Raw genomic sequence first — 16018 nt, 5'->3', positions numbered from 1 at the left:
AAAAAAAACCCCCAAAAAAACCTTTGCACCAATAAATTCCACATTCCTATGCCATCTTCAGTCGAACGTCAGGCATGGACAGCTGGTTTGTGAAGGACTTGAGCAAAAAAAAAAACTTCCTGCAGCTGACCCCAACATAAGTAAGGTCGATGTCCATGATGAATCCACGAATGTTACGGGTGGAAACCCTCACATAATTTCCTCATTCTGCTTTAGACTCAATCTCTCTCGACATTTTCATTCCAAACAGCATCATTCCAATCACAAATTAACACTATACCATTAATAAAACAAAATACAAACACTCGTGAGGTCAACCAATATAGACGCCGTTCTTAGGTAACAACCAATACAGATGAATTTGCCTGCAAGAAAGGGTGGATACAAAACACTTCCTCGAGATGGAAAACTAAAATCGTAATTGTATTGAGAAATTTATGAAACCTCGCACCCACCTTTGGATATATAAAAGCGGGATCATTCGGGTGGAAACTCAAAATCACAATTGTATTGAGATATCTTTCTGCCAAACCCGTGATCGTCCATTTACTTCCACCCCGGGAGCAGCTTCATATGGTTCGAAAGTCAAAATCACAATTTTATTGAGATATTTATGAAACATCCCACCCACCTTAGGTATCTGCTGGCAACCTAAAATATTACACAAAAAGTTTTGCAGGGCTAGCCCAAAAACTTAGGGAGTAGTTCAGGGATGGACAGACAGATGGAAACCCCTGCTTTATAATGTAGATGTCAGGGATTCATAGAGTAAGGCAATTTCTACTTTTCTCGCTGAATGGATGACAACGCCGATGTCCAGGAACTTTCACCAGCACCATCTCGGATTGGTATTCACCGACACCAGCATGGCAGCACCACATTGGATCATTTTTAATAAATACCAACGGCAACTTGGAAACTGGCTAATCAACTCCAATGGCCACTTTAATAGGACTCCTTTGAGATCACCTTTAACTTAGGCAGGTGATACTGTTGCCAAACCATCGAAGTGACCTTTTGCACAAAGAGCAAATATTAGTATGAGTGAATGTTTGTTCTGGTTATGCTCATCACAACTGAACTACAACTTCACCTATAATTGGTCACCCCTTTACACATTCCACCATGTTGAATGAGAGTCCATTTGTCAGGCATCCCATCACAGTTGTTAACCTGAAACTACCTTATTTTTGCCCTGACAACCATACCATCTGGTTCACTCAAGTTGAGGCCCAGTTTCTAACCGAAGACATCATGGCACAGGGTACAAAATTCATGTACGTTGTGGCTTCTATTCAACTGGAGATAGCCCAATAGGTGAGCGATTGGCCGTCCATCAATGCATTCATTATCAGTTTTTTGTTGACCCACGGAAAAGCATTATGATTCCCTCAAGACAGAACTCGTCTGCTGCACATTCACTTCAAAGCAAAAGTGCTAAAATAAAAATAAAACTATTTCGGAGGAGCTGGAGGACTGTAACCCTTCTCAAAGGTTATGAAGGCTGTGATTACTGTTGGGTGAGAATAATCTATCGAGGATATTATACTCAAGCAACTGTTTTTTCCAACCTCTCAGTGCATCCTGGTTTCAGGCAATGATTTAGTTAATGTCGAACAACTCCCTGACATAGTCGACAAGATCATCAGTCACTTCCCCAGACACGTCCTCTATCGGTGCAGTCGCATACCAGTCAGGTGATGACACATTCACCTCAGCTATGTCTGACATGCAACGATTGAAATCCCAAGTGAACCTGTAAACCAATAAGGTGCAGGCCCTCACATGTCATTTTAAATAGGAGCATGGTCGTAATTGGAGCCAAAGCAACAACCAAGGGCCGAGACAACAATCTTGAAGTCCTGGCACCCAGCAACACGCTGGAGGATTGTTGGTATTGTTGCGGGCCGGGGACTGGTGGCGAGAACGACCGCTAGGTGGGGGAAGCTACGTCGTCTCCCACCAGACTCCAAAATTGTAGGCCGTCGCTCTGGATAACTCCTTGTGGCGGCGGGTCGCTTAATCGACCGTGGACGCCAATACCTCCACCGCGTATCGTAGGGTCTTTTTGTCTAGAACCAATTTACCTAATTAACCATGCGGTGTCGTCTACCGGGGAACCACGCCCTCGGCACGTATTGCTCAAACCGGGTCACTCTACCGATTGTGGTAGAGTTCCAACGACCGACTACCAACTCCGGTTCGGGTGCAGTCGAGCGGAACTGTCAAAGCCATGCCGGCTAGGATGAGCAGATTAACGGGAACAAAGACCTGGCTAAAACTCAGATCCTAACCATGCTGGACCAATGAAAGAAAGGATGGAAACGAACTGGGAACATTTCTACAATTGTTTTATCTACAGCAAGAAGGACATAGAGCAAGCTTATCGCGGATATACAGGAGATTTACAATGATCGAAAACACTTCTGCAGTTGTACTTTGCAGACGGCGCCACACACACAGACGAAAATAAAACCCAGGTGAATTCCAAGGAACCTCGCAGCTAGGGAGAGAGACAAGCTGGGGTCGCGGCTCGGCTGGGTACCTGCACATTGGAGGGAGGGGTGCTCCGTGGTGCAGCACCTGCCAATGGTCGTGCAGCTTGGCCCGCAGTTACATGTGGGGCTCCTGTCCACGAAGGAACCCGAGCAGAGCAGAGAGGAGTCCCAGGGTGGGGATCAGGGTCGCGGACAGGACCCAGCGAGAGACCTGGTCAAGGTCGGGTGTCCTCGGTCGTTATTGGAATCGACCAGATAGATCGCTCCACCAACGAAGAACGGCCATGCACCACCACTCACAGACTCGTGAAAAAGCTCTCAGTCTGTCAATCCTCCTCATACACCGAACTCAAGACTTCAGCAAAACTCCAATGAACGCCCCCGCAAATGCAGAACTGAACTGAGTGTTTTGACTGAACTCCCACGAACGCGCATCTCAGAGGGTCCCTTTGTAGTCCATCGACCTCCCTCAGCGGGGCGGGGCCTTGGTCAAAACTGACGTCACTGTCCGCCCTGATTGGACGGGGCTCCCACGGGTCCGCCCTTTCTGGGCGGGGCCTCGGCCAGGCACCAGCGAGGCCTGCCCACTCCACGCGTGTTTGAGGAAGGTGAATGATGGTGCAGCCACACTGCGTACGTTTGGGGAAGCCGAGAAGGAACTGGAACAGTGAACGTGGAGATTTTACCTCGGAAAAATGAGTCTCTGTAGACAGCGGATGGACAGTGGTACGCTGTGGCCAGCAAACCGAGGGCTGCAAGCGCTAGGAAGGTATGGTGGTTCAATAAGAGGGGAAATAAAATGAATTATTAACCTAACCAAAAAAACATCGCAACGCACCCCTTCGATTTCCCACTAAACACGAGGAGGGGATCCGTCTACACATACACTTGATGGCATAACTAACTTCGGGGCACCTGTATGTTTGAATGCTTATGGTTCCTAGAACCATAACAGTATCATTAGCAGTTTGGAAAGAACTCCCACAAATGTGTTCAGCCCTGCAGTTTTGGCAGTTCACCCTTTTTTTTTTCAGTAAAATGCGACACGTAGCAGCGAGCAGTGACGAGTCAGCACGGCAACCAACAACCAAGTAGTTTGTTTTTCATCCAGGAGCACAAGCACCTGATTTTTAGTTGACACTGGAGTTTTGTTTCGTATTTTACCTGCAATGGTTATGCACATATGTAAACCTACTGCATTTACTCTTCAAGCTGTCAACCAGTCTTCCATTTCCACGAACTGTAATGTCCGGAGGGCAGCGGGACTCGCACAGTCGTGAGGATTCTCGAACACTGTTTATTGCCCACCGGATGCACACTACTACACAGACTACACAGGCTCCACAGACTACAACGACTACACAACAGACTACAACAGCTCCTCAGGCGGCGCACACTCCCTATATCCCATGCAGGCACGTGACCACTCCAAAACCACTCCTCCACGGCTCCACCACGCTCTCCGCACTATGCCCTGCCCCCGCAGGCCACTACACCACACTCCTCCCCCATAAAACTACGATTATAAAATGACCATCATAATAATAAGCATTAGCGGCACAGAATACCATGATATAAAAGCAGAGAGGTACAAAAACGATAATAACCAAAAAGCACAGGCACATCACACCATATAACGTGTCGATGTGAGCGAGTTGAACTTCAACGGACAGGTGCTCAAAAACTAAGTTGCACGACGAACCCACAAAAACCCTGGCCACGTTATAGATATCAAGAAGCAAGGCGGGAAGCACAGCATCACTACGCAGCAGAAGCGCCCGCAGGTGGCTCATGCTTACACGCCCTCCGGCGAGGTCGCGACGACTTCCCGAGCAAACCGCCGCCGGCACCATCAAACGCCCCGGCCGACAAGGCGGCACATCTCCCCCCAGACAGACCCGAATCAGATAAACTTTTTCCGAGCCTGGAAGCCCGTTGTCTGGAAGCCCGTGGCGCCAGCGCAGCCGACCTTGGCGAGAACAGAGGTTTGTGCCGCCCGGCGCCAAGCCCGTCTGACCTTGGGTGGTGACGCTGAACAGCGCCGCCGGCTGGGCGCACCATCAACCCCATAACAAACCCACGTATCACAAGCAGCCGAGATCCCAACGTACGTCCGAACGGCTTTGGCGAGAACAGAGAGTTGCTCTCCAGGGCGCCAGGCACGTCTGACCTTGGCGAAACCGGGAGTGGGGGTAACGCTGAACAGCGAACCAGCCCCGGCTCCGAGCCGATCCCTGATCCCCACACCAAAACTGCGCATCCAACCCAACCGAGAAAACCATGCCCGTCCACACGGACGGTCAGTGCAGCCTGGAGACATATCAGTGTCACTCAACAACAAAAACATTGCTCGTTTCAATGCAACCTTCCCCTCACATACAGCGCGTCCACCCAGCATAATCCCCACACATGACAGGGTAGTGAACCGTGGGCTGCCCTCGCAGCTGGAGGTCGGTGAGAGCTCTTTATTTGCCATGATCGCCCCCAAGGCTTTCACATCACATCGATCATATCGGACATCCCATCGATTGATCCCAGCCAAACATATTATGCTCACACGCGAACCGTCGGCATTTATTTTAACAACACTAAATTGCATCACTCGTGCAATGAAAGTCAAATACGCAACAAACAGCAACCCATGAATCACATCACGTGTCCGTCTCTCGGTTGTCGTCGCGACGTTGCGATGACCTGCTTGTCGTCGATGGTCGCGATCCGCGAACTTATTGAACGCGACTGACTCGCTCCAATCCCCCGCTGAAATCGCCTGAACGACACGGGCGCGCATTGTATCATGAGCGCAGCCAAAGCGCGAGAGCTCATCGCGGCTGGCATGGCTCCCGTTGCTCCAGAACCGTACATCATCATCGCAGGAAGCAATGAACGGCAGCCCACGCTGCATCGTCGCGGCCCCCGTCGCCGGAACCTCACCCTCGCGTCTCGAGGGAGGCCCGGGCCCAAACGGAGGTACGTGCCCCGAAGGAGGCACAGGTGCACCTGGAGGTACGAACTCCGAAACAGCAACTGCGAGCCCCTCCCCTCGCACCACGAACCGCGGGAGCGCAACCCGCTGACCCTGATGGGCAACCAAGACGTGTGCCCTGCCAACCGCCGGAAGTGCCTCACCGGCATACGTGTGCAATGCGAGGGTAGCACGAGCGGACTCAACTCGACACCCGATCAGTGCCCCGATCATCTCGACCTCCACTGGCATTGGTCCTGTCACCGTCGGATCAATTGAAAACAGGTTCAACATCGGCAGCATCAGTGCCCCGATCATCTCAACCTCCCCTGTCATTGATCTTGTCCCCTCCGGACCAATTGAAGACAGGTTCAACATCGGCAGCATCTCCCGCTCCGGGTCGCCGGGATCTCTATACCCAGGCTGCAAGACTCGACCCGGGACATAAAAGTGTACGCCATGCAGTGAACACCGTACCGGCAGTAGGTCTCGACCCGGGACGTAAGGGTCGCTTCGCACACCGCCATCCATGACCGTTACGATGGGCAATGACTCTCGGCACACACACCGTAGACGTCCCTGAGTGCTGAGACCGCTGCCCGATTGACTGCATTGCAACGCTCGGTCCCGACCCATGTCGAAGACCGTGCATGTGGCTGTGCGCGCCTGGAACATCGCGCTGACCTCCGAATCATCTGCTGCGCACTGACCCTCGAGACCCCGGACATTCCTCAGAGCTCGTGCGACAGCCGACGCTGCTTCTGAGCTGAACTTCATGTCCACGTCCTTCCGCCGTGGTATCGCAGAAACCATTCCCGAGGTTTGCAAAGCAGAAATAAAACGAACTCCGACGAAGACGGGCACGCGTCCGTGCGCCGTGCCCCGACCTTCCGCCATCCTCGAGCCGTCCGTGACGGCAAGACGCCTGGCCCCGAAGCCTGTGCGTGCGGCGCGCGAAACTCGCGATGCGTTTCTCCGGGACCCTCGCCCGGTGTAAACCTCGAACCGCGCGAGGTGCGCTGAGTTACTCGCTGCAGCGATCCAATGGCCCCGGCCAAAAACTGCACGTCAATCTGGACATAACCCAGGCACTTTGCACACGCCGATCCGAACAGACTCGTCGCCAATGTAATGTCCGGAGGGCAGCGGGACTCGCACAGTCATGAGGATTCTCGAACACTGTTTATTGCCCACCGGATGCACACTACTACACAGACTACACAGGCTCCACAGACTACAACGACTACACAACAGACTACAACAGCTCCTCAGGCGGCGCGCACTCCCTATATCCCGTGCAGGCACGTGACCACTCCAAAACCACTCCTCCATGCCTCCACCATGCTCCCCGCACTATGCCCTGCCCCTGCAGGCCACTACACCACACGAACGATGAGCAATTGTTAACCTTCGACCTTGGCCTGACATTTACCTATTGGTGGCTCAATGACTCAACCACTAATCTGTGTGTCAAGGGCATCCCTTCACACATGTCCTCTGTCAACTCAATGTTCTTCAAAATCGACATTTCTCATTTTGAAAACCATCCTTCGGCAGTACTCGCTTCGGTAGTACATATGCAAAAATTGGAACGATACAGAGAAGATAAGCATGGCCCCATGCGCAAGGATGATATTGTCAGGTCAGGCCAGATCAGATCTGTGACTTGCTGCAGGTCTCATGTAAACCTGCACTAACCTTTTCCAGAGTCGGGTTGTCTGAGACTAAACCGTCTCCACAACCAAGTTTCCTGGTGAGGAGGGTGCTTGGATATGGACACCCAGCAGGATTAAAAACAAAACCTGTCAAAGGGCGGAGTAGCTCCTTATGAGCCAACAGCCATCCATATCCAGTGCCCAACTGTGTCTGCGGACGTCCTCCTGCAATTGGGTTACTTCTTTTTAGGAGGTTGGTGGCAGGATTTGCACTCCAGCCACCGGAAAACCCTTCATTCCGCAAAAACATTCTCGAAGCATGAAAAAATCTGAAAACCCAATCCGTGGGAGTACCTCCTGTGCAGCTTCCCTTTGCAGGGCAGCTCAGCGGATGGCGGTATTGGGGCAAAACCTTCGGGACCCCCAATCTTTGATGATAGGAGGGAAACCCCTGGGTAACTTTCCCGGGAGAGTGTGTCGGAGTGGTGCTGAGGTGTCGTCCACCAGACGGTGGTCTCCTTGGGTTAACCTGAAGCAGTACCTTAGGGTGGGTACCAGGAATGTCCTATCCCAAAGATAGGATGATCACCTGTCTCTGTTATCATCTGAGCTCAAGCGTTTGGACATCGGTATTGCAGCACTCTGAGGTTCGGAGACCGGATTGCGGTGAGATCATAGTGGGTGGTTACACCTACTATTGATCTGGTCACTCTGATGGTTACCATACTCAAGGAGTTGCTTTAACTGTGTCCAATAAGCTGACTCCCATGAAAATTGAGGTAACACCCGTCCACGGGCGTATTATGAGATGAAGGATTCGTCACTCCTTGGGTGTAATTTCCCTGGTCTCTGTCTATGCTCCGACTGAGGTGAGTGATCTCACCATGAAGGATACATTCTTCGCCACACTCGAGTCTGTGGTTGATCAGTGCCCCAGGCAAGATACACTTCTAGTTTTGGGGGATTTCAATGCATCGAATGGAACTGATAGGGATGGTTATGAGATGTGTGTTGGTCCCCATGGGTCTAGAAATGTGAACCTGAATAGCACTAAGTTCCATGACTTTGCAAGAAGTCATGGACTTAGGGTGGCTGGTTCATGGTTTCAGGGCCCACAGCCTCATCACTGGACTTGGTATTCTAACGCTGGCAGTGTGGCAAAGGAGATTGACCATGTGCTCATTGATGGTCGCTGGAGGATGATCCAGAACTGCAGGGTCTATCGGAGTGCTCAATTCCTCAATACTGACCACAGGCTTGTTGTAGCAACTCTGAAGTTTCAGCTTAAATTCAGGAGAATGGTACCATCCCAGCGTAGTGTGGATGTTGGCAAGCTCAAGGATGATAGGGTGTCTGAGGAGTTTGCCAACAGGATAAGTGGGGATATGGGGGGTCTGAGTGTTTTGAGGAATCATGAAGAGTTGTGGAGTGCATTCCAGACCACCATCCTTGATGTTGCCAGTGAATGTCTTGGAACTCACCAAAATGCAAAGCAGAGTTTTGCCTTTCAAAGGACACTGGATACCATTGACCAGAGTCACAGGGCCAGGCTGAATGGCAGAGCTGAGCCGTTAAAGGAGTTGAGGCATAAAATTGCATATGTGCGCTGAAATTGGACAAGGAGGCCTATGTGCGAGGAAGCTGTGAGGGGGTAGAGCATCACCTCTGGTCAAGTAATTCTCATCCTGCTTACAGGGGAATTCACGCATTGCGTTCATCCAAGCCCATCCCTCGGTTTACTGCAGTTAGAGCAGAGGGTGGTCAGCTCTTGACAGAGGAGTCCGAAGTGAAGGTCCGCTGGGCCAGTTACTTTGAGTGGCTGTACAAGACCGACCCCCAAGCGGTTGATTTGGATGTCAGGGGTGTTACTTCCCCTATTGCTGACCCTTTAATCAACTCTGATCCACCTTTGTTTGTGGAAACACAGGCTGCGGTGAACCGGTTGAAATGGGGTAAAGCTCCTGGGATCTGTGGCATCCATACTGAACGTCTCAAGGCTGGTGGAAATGCTGGGCTTGTGTTGTTGCATGCAGTTCTGTGCTCTGAGTGGAACACAGGCATCATCCCAACTGACTGGAAGAGGGGCCTTGTTGTCCCTCTCTGGAAAGGGAAGGGTGATCGCCAAGACTGCAACAACCACCGAGTGGTGACGCTGCTTTCAGTGTCGGGCAAAGTCTTTGCTCGAATTAATATTGATAGGGTTCGCCACCATCTCCTTGAGCACCAGTGCCCAGAGCAGTCAGGCTTTACACCAAAGGGGTCAATAATTGATCGCATCCTTGCTCTTCGGATCCTCACAGAATGCAGATGAGAGTCTCGGCAGGGGCTGCTTGCAGCATGTGTTGATTTCTGCAAAACGTTTGATTCAGTGAATCGGAATGCCCTCTGGAGGATTCTTGGTCTTTGTGGGGTGCCATCAAAACTGATCAATCTGATGTCTGAACTATACTCTGGAACTGAGAGTGCTGTGATATGTGGTGATACCATCTCTGAGTCATTTGTAGTTGTTACTGGAGTTTGTCAGGGGTGTGTACTGGCCCCCACACTTTTCAGCACTTGCATGGACTTGATTCTGTGGAGGATGCAGGACAGATCAAGCTGCGGTGCATCATTTGGGAATGTCAAGATCTCTGACCTTGATATCGCAGGTGATGCAGTAATCATTGCATAGACTCTGGATATCCTTTTGGGGCCCCTCAAGGTACTGAATCAGGAGTCAGAGCCTCTGGGATTCCAGGTTTCCTGGGTCAAAATTAAGATCCAGGCTTTCAATGACATATTGGATGCTGCCATCTTGTCTGTACCTGTTTGTGGTGAGGATGTTAAGGTCATGGAGAGTTTCACTTACCTCGACAGTGATATTCACGTCTCTGCTGGCTGTGAGCCAGAAGTCAATAGATGTCCGGTTCGGGCTTGGGAGTTATGGATTCACTGGATCATGGGGTGTGTTGCTGTCTACCTGTTTAGGAGGACGAAAGTCAGAGCCTTCAGGTCCTTGGTGCTTACAGCCTTGCTCTATGGATATGAGACTTGGACACTAACGAGGGATCTGAGATGGAGACTTAATTCCTTTGGTTCCGGTTATCTTCGGAGAATCCTTGGCTATCACTGGTTGGACGTTGTGTCCAACGAGCGGTTGCTGAGAGAGACTCAAATGAAAATTGTTACCTGCATAGTCTGTGAGCGTCAGCTGTGGCTGTATGGACACTTGGCTCGTTTTCCTGACGTTGATCCTGCTCACCATATTCTCTCAGCGAGGGAGCCTCATGAATGGAGGAGGCCAATGGGCCATCCTCGTCCCTCATGGTTGCAGCAGCTTGATCGGCATCTGAAGGAAATGGGGATGGGCCAGGCATCTGCACGGGGGATGGCCAGAGGAAGGGCCCTGGAGTTCCGATGGAAAGTGGACCAGTGACGCTTTTCTGCAGTGCTTCCTCCCATACTTGACCTCACCTTCATCTGCTAATTAACCTACTCACACAGTAAGAAAAGAAGCCAAACAGGAATATGGTTTCATTCAAATATCTTTACCTGTCTTGGAGAAAAAGAATAGGAGGCATTACTTTTCAACAAACCCTCAAATGAAGATGAAAAGCAACACCAAGTGGAGGACAGGGACTCCATCTTCTGCATATTACTCTGCTAAAAATTACTTTGCAGTTCATGATTTGGCTTCGAAAAAGGAACACAGTTGGGATGTTGTTTTTTTGACTGGGAGTGTGGTGTGTGTGTGTGGGGGTGGGGGGGGCGGGGGATGGGAAGGCAGAGGGGGAACATCTCCAACAACAGGAGATGTGGTCAAAATGAGAGACTTCATCAATATATAATGTAGCAACAGTACGTACGTACAGTATGTGTGTTTGTATGTGTGTTTGTTTCATCAACTCCTCTGAGACAATTTGACTGAGGAAGCTGAAATTTTCAGGGATTAACGAGGGCACCCTGAAGTTGTGCATGTGCATGTTTTGTTTCATTCCATCAAGTTTTGAAGAAGAAATTTTTTTCACTAATCTTGACAATTTCTGCCTATGTGGGAAGGATGGATGGAAATTGAACTAGAATGGCACTCATAGAAGGCATGGTCTTGCCTCGCCTGCTCATTCTGAACAAAAATACCGTGATTAACTGAACATTTCCCACTGCTATTATGGCCCATATACCTGTATCATCCATGCACCCTATTTTGTCACATACATTGCCATTATCTATATTGGTTAATTATTAGGATATCAAATGACCACTTTTTGCAGATTAAGGCTAAATTGCGTCAATGAAGGTGAATATGAAAAAAACATTGACTATATTCCATCATATGTGTGAAGTTTCGCATCAATCTGTCGAGCAGTTCTGGAGAAGAAGATTTTTTTCCGATCTTTATTTATTGAGGTTTACCTCAGTTAAGGCCCTGTCACACCTTGACGATTTAACCAGCGTATGCCTGACGTATGCAAAATTTGGCTAAAATGCTGGTACACGTCGAATACGTTATGGGTAAGTTTGTATACGTTAAGAGCATGCTGGCATACGTCGTAGTACGCTGGCTTTTTTCGTAGTACGCTGGCATATGTCGTAGTACGCCGAGGTGTTAGACAAATTTTCCATGATTGAAAATTTTCGACGTATGTCAGCGTATGACTCACACGTTCCACATACGCTTGGCCATAAGTTGTAGGCACGTTACGCGATCGTTGACACACGTCGACACACGTTACTTGTAAGTTACTCATAAGTCAAAACATGTCGAGGTAATGTTTAGCGTACCCGAAACTAATTTATAACCTATGAGTAACGTGTTGTAGGCACGTTACGCGATCGTTGGCACACGTCGACACATGTTACTTGTACGTTACTCATAAGTCGAAACACATCGAGGTAATGTTTAGCGTACCCGAAACTTATTTCTAACCTATGAGTAACGTGTTGTAGGCACGTTACGCGATCGTTGACACATGTCGACATACGTTACTTGTACGTTACTCATAAGTCGAAACACGTCAAGGTAATGGTTAGCGTCAGTGTTCCAGACTCCCTGGTTTTTTGTTTTTCTTCGGCATGACGGTGATGTTGCCACTTCGATTTCTAGTGTGGTTATGATATCATATAATTAATAGGCTGCCCCTCAACGATTTAAATCATAACCGCACTTGAAATCGAAGTGTCAACATCATAGTCATCACGAAGAAAAGAAAAAAACAACGAGGGAGTCTGTTACACTGACGCTAACCATTACGTCGACGTGTTTGACTTATGAGCAACGTACAAGTAATGTGTGTCGACGTGTGTCAACGATTGCGTAACGTGCCTACAACTTATGCCAGCGTATGCGGAACGTGTGTCATACGCTGAGTACATCGAGAAATTTTCAACATGCTGAAAATTTATCGACGTACTCGGCATATGACGACATATGCCAGCGTACTACGATGTCTGCCAGCGTACTACGACGTATGCCAGCATGCTCTTAACGTATACAAAACTTACCCATAACGTATTGGACGTGTGCCAGCTTGGTTTGGCAAATGTTTCATACATCGGCATACGCTGGCTAAAACGTCAAGGTGTGACAGCGGCTTCACACTTCGATGTCTAGTGCGGTTATGATTTGAATCATCGAGCGCAGCCTATTAATAGCCTACGCCACGTGATCGTCGGCGATATGCTGCTGCGCACTATGCATAAGTTAGACTATCGGGCATAGGTTGTGAACGCCGACAACACACTCAGCATTCGTTGGTATAAGTTATCTATATGTGATTGAAACGTTCTGTGTACGTTCCTAATACTTTATGCATACGTCCAACACGTTATTGTACGCCCAAAACTTAAAAAACATCAATAGTTCAGCGTATGCCAGCGTTTTACATACATTTTGATACCTTGCCATACGCTGGCTAAAACGTCAAGGTGTGACAGGGCCCTTACCTCAGTGAACCTCAATAAATAAAGAGAGAGCAGGTTTCTGTGGAATAATTAATATCAGTGGCAGGAGATATCAGACTTGAGAACTTGTTTATTATCCCCACGCTTTTTGCAAAAATGGCGGGATGTTGTAATCGGCTACGTCCGTCCTTCCATCCGTCTGTCCGTCACGCTATCTTCTCCTAAACGGTTGTGCAGAAATTCACCAAACTTGGTAGTTATGATCACCACATGGCAAGAAGGTGCAAGAACATTAACATTTTTGTCCCCATCCCCTGGGGTGGGGTCAAAAGGTCATATACCAAAAAAAATGCAATTACGGGCACATTATAAACCATTTTCAAGTGCAACTTTGAAGCATGGGGATTTGTGACATGCACCATCAACTTCACTCTGGTAAGGCATGATAATCATGAGTTCCCTTACAAGGAACTCCAATGCAAGGGGAGGCCACTCGGCCCATTAAGCCCATGCAATTATTGTTGCCAACATATGTTTGTTTGTCCTTTTATGGCCAAACCCGAGCAGCTGTACCATTTTTAAAGTCCATGGTGTAACTCAGGGTTCAAACCATCAACTTCCCAGACTCAGAGCAGACACACTAGCCATTAGGCAACCGAGTGTTCTATATTGTTGGAGTACCACTTGCACTATTTGCAGCATTTGACCATTTAGTATGTCATGTACATGATGGTGCCAGGAAGGCGTTTCAAATTTTTCTCATCGCAGCCAAGGACAATACTCTGCGTCAAATTGGTCAAGTGGTGTCTTAATTCCTGTGTCTAAATTTACTTGTGTGTCCCTTTTTAAAAAATCTTCGTTTATTCAAAGAAGGCTCCATTCAGGATCGAGTGACTGAGACAGTCTAGATATGACTCACAAAACACCGAATTGCTTCCTCCCAAATCCACGTAGACAGCCCTCTCATCCTCAAGTATCTGTTGGCACACTCAGACATTTTATCGGCATTTGTCAAAGTTCCAAGAGAGAAATGTGGGGAAAGACTTACAAGCTAGACTGGACAACAAGGCCAGAACTTGATTCCCTTTGTGGGTGAGATGGGGGCACGGGCCTGGATGAAAGCAATACTTCTTGTATCAGTTTGCACTTAAGCCAGCAAGTGCATTCTGTCTGGTGACGGCTCTATGGTTGAGCACAGCCACGCCATTTTAAACTTTGGCTTGGAATTGAATAAAATGCTTTTCCAGTAATGCTGATTAACTAATATGATACTCGTTACCCTGAAAATTTGTTCTCATATCACTGTTTTATGCAATCTACATACATAAAGAAAAAGTGTTTTTTTTTCACATGATGAGTATTAACAATTAATGAAAATGTTGAACTGAATGCTGAACACCTCTTTTGAAGAGTAGTGTTCAGAGAGTGTTTATGTAACTGGAGAAGTTAATCACGATTGATCAATCTTTTGCTGTTGAGATGATTCTGTCTGGATGTAGGTTCAGTATGTATGTTACTACCCATCTGCACTTTGCTGTAAGCTCCTTTATTAGTTGTTGGTTGATGTAGACTAGGAAAGTACAATGTCATTTTATCAAAATTGATGCACACACCACCAGTGATGTTTTCAGTTGAGGGCTGCTCAGGGTTTATGGCTTGAGAATAATCGTTCACGAGAAGCAGACTCGATCTTTATACATGACTCATTAACTGGAGCTGCTCCCTGCTCTCTCATAAAATGCTAAATATATTTATTTATTTTTGATCTCACCAATGCAAAACTAAAAAAACATGAACATTATTTATTTTCGAAAATTGATTGGCCCAAATATATTTATGAATCCTCCATTACCCTTCTCTTCCACTAATATATTACCAAAGGAAAATTAAAAACGTGTAAGGTAATCTATTGGGGAAATGGATGGTGCATGCAATTAATTAGTGGTGCACACCAAGTCTCAGGTTTGACGTTTTCATGCACGAGATGTTTTTTTTTTTTAAAGGCCTTCCCTTTTACCATTGTGTCCCTGTGGTGAAGCTGGTGGCCAGTGTTGAATGTCTGGTGATCGGGCTGCTGGCGGAGGAGACAATTGCAGTTCTCATCAGGATTGCACAAGCCATTGGAGTCCTATTTGAAGACCTCTATGGTCAAAACGTCAGGCTTGAGACTTTGTCCACAGGGCAGATTCAATTGTGGAATGTATTGAATGTTCCATTGTAAGTGCAAGGTAATATACAAGTCATGAACAATGAAAGGACTTAAATTATGCAAACACCTGTTTTATGTGGCCACTTCTGCTTGGCAAAAGAGCTTCTTTGTGATGCAAAGTTCCCTCGGAAATATTCAAAGTGGGATATGTACTCCCATTATAACAGACAAGCTCAACACCCTTCATTGTAACATGATTTGAAAATTATGTGGACAATTTTAGTTACATGGTTGTTGCTCTGTTTCTAATGAACGTGAGCATTGAAGGATTAAAACGAGAAAATTAAATTCATTGTTCGATTGTAAAATGAGTTGTGCCTATTGGTTTTGAACATGCACAACAATGGTGGTGGTGGGGATTGGGGGGGGGAGGCAATAATAAAGCAAATGATCAAGGAGAAGGGAAACAGAAGAGCAGAGGAGATGAGCGTGGAGCGGGGAATGGGGGTTATTGTTTCGTGTAATAGCTGAGGAAGAGATCACATTGTCAATTACTATTCTTGAGGAGCGTTCCCACTGTTGCCCTGATCAGTGGTGCGATAAATTAGTTTGGCGATCATACGTGACTCGACTTTTCATAGCACAGACTTCCCTGAAGGTGTTGCGAGGTTGTTAAAAACTATTCCTACTGGATTGAGAAAAAAAAGAAAAAAAACCTATTTTGATTATTTTCTTTCACCGCCACTTGCTATTAAAACTGGTTGCAGCAACGCTTTTTTTTAAAGGACCTTGTTATTAAAGTTGGGAATGTCTAAGATTAATTACTCAAACTTTTCTGCTTCATAAGCTGCAACCTTTGAGACTCCAACAG

General features: G+C 47.7%; 1 protein-coding gene and 1 non-coding gene across 2 annotated transcripts in view; one reads left to right on the top strand and one right to left on the bottom strand.

Annotated features, from left to right (window-relative positions):
* LOC147022196 (cartilage acidic protein 1-like) overlaps nt 1–16018 on the bottom strand; it is a 211402-nt gene that overhangs the window by 74819 nt on the left and 120565 nt on the right. The gene's annotated exons all lie outside the window — the stretch shown is intronic.
* LOC147022197 (U6 spliceosomal RNA) lies at nt 7020–7126 on the top strand. Its single transcript, XR_015061382.1, has one exon. It is a non-coding gene; the product is annotated as a U6 spliceosomal RNA (small nuclear RNA).

Source organism: Eptatretus burgeri, chromosome 8, assembly GCF_056783735.1.
Source record: "Eptatretus burgeri isolate ZD-2024b chromosome 8, Ebu_testis_v1, whole genome shotgun sequence".
NCBI classification, from domain to species: Eukaryota; Metazoa; Chordata; class Myxini; order Myxiniformes; family Myxinidae; genus Eptatretus; species Eptatretus burgeri.
The sequence above is the reverse complement of the archived record's forward strand: the minus strand, read 5'-3'. Positions and strand labels throughout refer to the sequence as shown.